This window comes from Lissotriton helveticus, chromosome 5_1 (assembly GCF_964261635.1).
Source record: "Lissotriton helveticus chromosome 5_1, aLisHel1.1, whole genome shotgun sequence".
Lineage (NCBI taxonomy): Eukaryota > Metazoa > Chordata > Amphibia > Caudata > Salamandridae > Lissotriton > Lissotriton helveticus.
The window spans coordinates 505,739,156-505,747,198 of NC_136065.1; the positions used below are offsets into that span (position 1 = coordinate 505,739,156).

General features: G+C 43.8%; 1 pseudogene; it reads right to left on the minus strand.

Annotated features, from left to right (window-relative positions):
- Nucleotides 1–3,362: 3,362 nt before the first annotated feature.
- On the minus strand, nt 3,363–4,429 carry LOC144756768 (28S ribosomal RNA; annotated as a pseudogene).
- Between the last annotated feature and the right edge of the window lie 3,614 nt (nt 4,430–8,043).

An 8,043-nucleotide genomic window follows, 5' to 3' on the forward strand; every position in this document is an offset into this window, starting at 1 on the left:
GGCCCCCCGCCCTGGGCACCACTCCCAAACCAACGGACCACGCACACAACCTGGGCTTCATCCTGGACTCCTCCCTCTCGATGACCAGACAAGTCAACGCCGTCTCCTCATCGTGCTTCAACACCCTGCGCATGCTCCGCAAGATCTTCAGATGGATCCCCACCGAAACCAAGAAGACCGTTACCCAGGCACTCGTCACCAGCCGACTGGACTACGGGAACACCCTCTACGCCGGGACCACAGCCAAACTTCAAAAAAGACTCCAACGCATCCAGAACGCCTCCGCACGACTCATCCTGGACATCCCCCAACACAGCCACATCACCGGACACCTGAGAGACCTGCACTGCCTCCCCGTCAGCAAGAGAATCACGTTCAGACTCCTCACCCACGCACACAAGGCTCTCCACGACCTGGGCCCCAAGTACCTCAACGACCGCCTGACCTTCTACACGCCCACCCGCCAGCTACGATCGACCAGCCACGCCCTCGCCAATGTACCACGCATCCGCAGAGCCACCGCCGGAGGAAGATCTTTCTCCTACCTGGCAGCCAAGACTTGGAACTCCCTCCCCATCCACCTTCGGCTGACCCAAGAGCATCTCTCCTTCAGGAAGCAGCTCAAGACCTGGCTGTTCGAGCAGTAACGTACCCCTCTCCCCCAGCGCCTTGAGACCCTTCCGGGTGAGTAGCGAGCTATACAAATGCCGTGATTGATTGATTGATTGATTGATAGCACGCTAAAGCTAAATCCGTATGAGGAGGCTATTCTTTTTATTGGAACTGCGGTATACAGAATTATACTTGCCGCACGATGGAAAGATAGTGATTCTCCGAGCTTCCAAATGTGGTTAAGCCGCTTCCTCGGTGTATATAGTCATGAGACAGCAATATATGCCACCAGGGGCTTGAAATCCAAAAGACGAGGTGATAAAATTTGGTCCCCTGTCACTGCCTGGAGCAACGCAGTAATCTCAAACTGAATGCCCTAAACCTTATTTAATATGCTTTATGTATGACAGTATATGATCCCTTCTCTTTCTCCATTTGTCTTGTTTTTTTTATATTCGGAAAGTATTTATTACTGAAGATTTCTGTACCTTTCTCTTTCTTTCTTTCATTTATTTTCATGCTCTCATTTTTTTTCCTGTTGTTATTGTTGTGCAATACGTATATCTCTTGCTGTATTGGAGTTGTTTTAAAAAAATAAAAAATAAAAAATAATCAAGATGATAAGATTCTGGGCAGCAGTCTAGGTTACTTGTTATGCACGTCATTTAGGCCAATCTTACTAGGCCCCACTGCTTTCTTTAAATCTGATTCATCGAAGGCATTAGTTATTTTGAGCAGTGTGAATTCTTTACATAATCTTCCAATTTCGAATACATCTGATATCCAGTCAATAGGGATGAATTTAGGGTTTTTCTTGTTTTCTGTTTCAATAATGTCCTGTAATATTGGAAGATTTTATCAGCACTGATTTGGCAAGTGGCATCTTCTGCCTCATCAGTGATAATCCTGAAATTTTCATTTTGTCTATTTTAAACATTGCCTGGTATTCTTTATGGCTGCCCTTTGTTTTTGCATAATTATTCTTGTGTAACTGATTGAGCCTTCTATTTTTCTTGTCTTTCTTTGGTATCTTGCTTTCTACTGAGGCATTCTGGTGTTCATCTTGAGCAGAGTTCATAGGCTCATTATTGCGTTCACTTGCTGGTTCTCTACAATTTGCTGGTGCAGGACTTATATCAGTGGAGATATAAGTCACCATCTCATCCATCAGATCCATAGCAGCATCATGTTGCTTTATGTTTTTGGTGTACTGTTCGACTTCTGCGATTCAATCTTCAGCTCATCAAAGTTTTAGATTTTTTGTGCACGTTTTAGATTGATAAAGTCTGGATGCTTGCAGTACATCCTTTGCTGATTTTTTGCTCTTATCTCTTCTATCTCTTCTTTTTTCTGCAATTTGTTTTCTGTTTTTATTGTCAAAATGTGGAACCATCAGTGCATTAATATTTCTCTTGTTCTCATACACTTTTTCCAATTCTGCTAATAGTAGTATTTCTTCTTGTGATCATAATTGTGATGGGCTGCTGCTTGCTAGAGCTGTTATTCTGTCCTCATTTTGTGCTCTTGGATGCGCATGCCGAGCATGTTGTGAAACTCCATTCTTTGTTCTGAATCTGAGGTCACTGAAGCTGCACAGAAATGGCAGCTCTCCTTTTTGAGGTCTTCCTTTACATTTGGCATAATGGCATGGAATATTGTGATATTTGGCGTCTTTCTCACATTTCAAGCAATACAATTTGAGATAAAAGCCTTAATGCATGTTAGAGACATGTTTTCTTAGTTCTTTAAAAGTTCCCAAAATGTCTCCACACAAGTCACATTTATACTTTTCGTTTGGGTATTTCCAATATGTGACTTTCATTGTGTAATCACTTTTCTTTGTATTTAATTCTTTGCTGACCTTGTACACATCAGGTACATTTTCAAAGTTGGTTGTAACAATGTCATTCTTGGCTAAGGAGGACACAAACTCAATGGTTTTGCTGAGATCTACTGTTGTGTCTTCGTCTGCTACGGAGGGTGAACTAGGTGCTATATTGTGACCTGAATCATTGTTGCTTGTTGCATTGTTTGAAGAGGTGCTGGTTTGCCAAATTCAGTGAGGAGGTTAATGATTTCTGGAAAAGACAGCACCTCCGTTCACCATCTTAACAGGGTTTTTAATCTCCAGGAACATCTGGAATTGTGTTAGTTTGCTTCACCATTTCTCACTATCACGTTCACCGCCATGATAGAACCTTGTTTGGCCTGTCTCTATATACCTCTCTTTGCAGAGTTTAGCACTATAGAGGCAGTTACCAGCGGGACCACTGGGAGGTAGAGGCCACTGCAACTGAGAATAGGTTAAGGAAGTCAGAGTTACTCCCGCCGTTTACCCGCGCTTCATTAAATTTCTTCACTTTGACATTCGGAGCACTGGGCAGAAATCACATTGCGTCAACACCCACCTCGGGCCTTCGCAATACTTTGTTTTAATTCAACATTTGGATTCCACTGATGTGCTCCAGTTCTAAGTCAGCTCCTAGGTGCAGGCAGAGGAAGAACGCCGGCCCGCACCCCCGGGGAAGGGGCAAAGGGAGAGGTGATCACCGCAGCTGGGCGATCCACAGGAAGGGCCTGGTTCACATCCAGAGTCGCCGCCACCCCGGAGGGCGGCGCCTCGTCCAGCTGCGGCATGCACCCAGCCCCACTTGGCGCACCAGTCCGACCGACCCAGCCCTTAGAGCCGATCCTTATCCTGAAGTTACGGATCTGGTTTGCCAACTTCCCTTACCTACATTGTTTCAACATACCAGAGGCTGTTCACCTTGGAGACCTGCTGCGGCTATGGGTACAGCCTGGCGCAAAATTTACACCATCTCCCCTGGATTTTCAAGGACCAGCAAGAGCTCACAGGACGCCGCTGGAACAGCAACTCTTTCCAAGGCTCGGGCCCCTCTCTCGGGGTGAACCTATTTCAGGGCGCCTTGCCCTTCACAGAGAAAAGAGAACTCTCCCCCAGGGTCCCACCGGCTTCTCCGGGATCATTTGCGTTACCGCACAGACGCTATGAGGGTGCCCGTCTCCGCCACGCAGGCCATCGCCCATCCCTTCCGAATGGTGCTCGTCCATCTCTTAAGACCGACTGCCCCATGTTCAACTGCTGTTCACATGGACCCCTTCTCCACTTCAGCCTTCAAATTTCTCGTTTGAATATTTGCTACTACCACCAAGATCGGCATCTGTGGCGGCTCCACCCGGGCCCTTGTCCTGGGCTTCTCTGCCCACTGCAGCGGCCCTCCTACTCGGCTTAGCCCCTGTGGCTCTCAGCGCCAGCGACGGTCAGGTGTGGGCTTGACGCTTCAGAGACATCCATTTTCAGGGCTAGTTGTTTCAGCAGGTGTTTCCGACTTCCATGGCCACTGTCCTGCCGTCTATATCAACCAAAACCTTTTCTGGGGTCTGATGAGTGTTGGCATCGGGCACCTTAACCTGCCGTTTGGTTCATCCCGCAGCACCAGTTCTGCTTACCAAAAGTGGCCCACTAGGCACTCGCATTCCATGCCCGGCTCCATGCCAGTGAGCCAGGCTTCTTATTCATTTAAAGTTTCAGAATAGATTGAGATCGTTTCAGCCCGAAGACCTCTAATCATTCGCTTTACCAGATAAAACTGGGGACTCCAAGCTCCAGCTATCCTGAGGGAAACTTCGGAGGGAACCTGTAGTGTAGTTCCTATATTCCCAATAGGCTCTGCGCATTGGAATAACATAAACGATAGTTTAGACGTAGGACTGAGGTCGACTAGGTCTCTAATGAATATGTTAGACTTAATTATGAATGCCAGCTAGCTCAGAGGTCACTAGAAACTTTCTCGAGTAAACAAGAAGGAGTTAACTTTCCTGAATAGACAAGAAGGGATTAGCTTCCGACAACCGCATTAACATGACAACTTTGCTCCCTCCAGAATAAGGAGTATATCTCCAGAGTCGTGTGAAAACAATAGACAGCTCTTTCACTCAGTCAATCGTGCATGCTTAGTTTCACCAGAGTGCAGAGAAATAGAGAGACGGGCGTTTTCAATAAAAGTTGTTATTTATTGAGCAATCCTCTTTCTCGTGCAAGAGAAGTGAATTGCCACAATTGCAATACTTGTCATAAAGTAAAGTGCGTACAGTAAAAGGAGTATTATGAAATAATACTGTAAAAGCATTTATATGGTTTCTGAGCCATATGATACTTAAAACGGATAAAATACATACAATGATAAAAGTTGACTAAACGTGCTCAACTGGTGTTTCTAAAATACGCCTACCCCGGTGTACCTGACCTAAGCCTAATACGTGGGAAGGAGTAAGTGAGTTAAGATAGTTTTGCCAAGAATCTGAATCAAGAATTCTCTGAGGATCTAATCAGCTCCGTACCTTGGTTATAGAATGAAGGAGGTCTTGTATCTCTTTCTCAGGACTCGATCTCCTAAAAATCCGCAAGGGTGCCTGGAAACAATGGAGCTGGATTTCTCGGCAGGAGAAAAGACAGCGTCTCTCTCAGTTCGTCAAATGGGAGGGTCGGCTTCCTTCAGCACTCGCATCAGCTGGGCTTCGGGCAAGTAGATAGCCGCTCTGCTCCAAACCACCGTGTGTTTGCTTAAGGCAAATGCTGGTATATTTATACCTGAAAGGTGCCGAGTTTGACGTAAGATTGGACATAAGACGTCACTAAGAAAGAACTGTCAGTTCTTTCAGGACTCCAGGAGTTCTTGCACAAATTAAAACAAAAGCAGGGGGTATTCCCGGGCTGCTGGAGGCTTGGTTTGTTTAAAGAACGCATTGTACTTTCTAGGAGTCTATGGGAGTAGCCTTGCCGTATTTGGACTGCATTGGCTATGACTAAATATGGATGTGATTCTTATGCCTTTATAAGGATATTATTTGTTATAACCACATAAGGGCATGAATCGGGAATATTTAATTAGGGTCCTAGATACGTTTACAACACCCACTCCACGTATTATGTCAATCATTACTAAAATACTAAGCCATACTAAACATATAGTGATGCATGTGTTTTCCAACCCACCCCAAAACACATAAAATGCATTTGAAATGGTATATGGTATATACACGGAAAATGAGTATTAATACTGTAAGTTTCTCAAGCAGTGGTATCATTCAGATAATGCATATATAAATATCGGCTGAATAAAGTGCGAAAATTACATTTATGAAATGGCTCTTATTACAGAAGAGAAGGTCGAGACCATTTCATCACATATTTATACAATACTGTACATGTGCTAGAGGCTGAATCAAAATATTGTCTCTAGAGTTTCAAAATAGAAATCTTGTTCGCTAAGAATAGTTCTACTTTAAGCAGAGTACCATGTGCCAAAAAAGTAAATATTTTGGGAACGGGAAAAGAATTTCGCTTTCAGGGCAAAAATAAATTCCAAAAGTTTTTTTAGGAGGTCTGTTTATCAAAATTGAAGGCCGAATTCAGAGTTCAGGGAACGCTGTGTGCTCGTGTTTTCAAAAGGTATTCCCAAAAGTTATTCTCGTTGCTAGGAGAGAACATTAAATCAGACAAGCTTGAGAAAAATTGGTCTACAACAGTAGGTGAAAGTTCGACCAAGTTCGAAAAAGCTGAAATAGTGCATTTGTGAGAATCAGTGCTATCATCGATGTCTGGATCAGCAATGCTCACTGAAGGTTGTACCTGTGTGCCGCTTTCATCTCGTACCTCACCGCCACCTAATCGTAATGGTGAATTCTCAACGAATGCCGTCATCAGAATAGGTAGCCCCTGGGGACAACACGTTGCATGAGCCGTTACCGAACCAAGCAAAGTATCGATATCCATAGGTACTGCTGATGGTAGTGTAAGACAGACGTCCAACATGCATTCTTCTCCGCATAGCAGGCATTGAAGCACAGGTAAGATGCAATCTTGCCAGATTGGTCTGAATGAAAGAAACCAGGTAGTATTCAGATCTCTTAGCTTCGCCAAGCCGAGGACCTTAGTAATCCTTTCTCGGTATCTCATCGCTAGGATCGTTTCTTCCATTGTTGCCTGGGTTTTGTCTGTGACTTGACTTGCCATATCGGAGCAGAAGGAACAAAAATAAAATTTCTGCCACGAGTCTCAAAAGAGGAGGCAGGCCGCCGAACACAGAGTGCACAAAATTCGGGAAGATCTTCAGGACTGCTTCAAAGGGTGCTAATAGTCCCGAAAAAATTGTCTTAAATACATGTGCGATGCCACTGGTATCAGACATGTTTAAGATTTGACCTAACATTTCTACGAAATGTACGGGGAAATTTGTCGATAATAGTGTATGTATCTCTGCCGCTGTCCTTGCAACTTGCAGATCATACGTCTCTTTGGACGATGTTAAAGGCACAGTTGTCTGTAAAAGAATAGACTTCATTATGCTTAAAGTATCAATTCGAATAGAAGAGATATTTAGAGAAGGCCATATTGCTGCCTCCATGTCTGGTTTGCTGTTTGGATACAATACTTGCATACAGCAAATTACCTTGGAAGTAACGCTCACGAGATAGGCAATTCCTGGCACCATGCCACAACAGCTGTGGTCACTTATTATAACATAGCTGCCGTTGGAAAGCTGTCTGAAAAAAGGCTCTATCTGTGTTGCAGGGGTGCCGTGCAGATGACATGAAAGATTGTTTGATGAACCTTCGCAGGCTCCATGCAAGTTAATACCTTGACACAGAAGTGTACCGCTTAGTGAATTTTTACAGTTGCTACCACTAAGAAATACCTCTATTTTCCCTTCACTATAACATCTATGTGTGTAAGGTAATTTCCAGGTTGACTTGATGTATCCTTTACCCAACCTTTCATACAGGCCTGCTGGTATATAATTTTGGCAATATTGAAACTGAAAAGTTGTTATCGGAATTGTAATTGTACCATGTATTATCCATTCAATGACAGGTCTCTCTGACATTGTCAATGGTAATCTCTCAAGTTTTTCAATGCTCAGAATCGTGTAGTCTGCTCCTTTTTGTGCCAAACTGATTTTTTTATCTGTAAGTTTAAAGATAGAAAATAATGACGTTTTGTTGATTAGACGCCATGGCACGTAGCCTGAACGCAGATTTTGTAACGTCCAGCCTAACTGTACAATAGAACGTAATTGGGAATGGCCATGTTGTAACATCAGCAAATCCTGCTCTATTATATCAATAGCAGATGATACAATGCTGTCCAGTGAATAAATTCTGGAGGACAGAGTCGTTAACCCATTGTCCACTACAGACAGTGATTTTTCCAAATGAATACGATCAATTTCCCGTATTTTTCAGCAGTTTCAATTTGCATTACTTTCCAAGCCTCGTTGTAAGCTGCGTATATACCGGCGTATATGAAACGTTTTAGCACCTTCTTTAAGTAAAATTAAGTGTTGCTTAATTTCCTGTAGTGTGGATCTCTGTAGCCATTCGAGGCATAGCTTTCCTACACTGTATGTT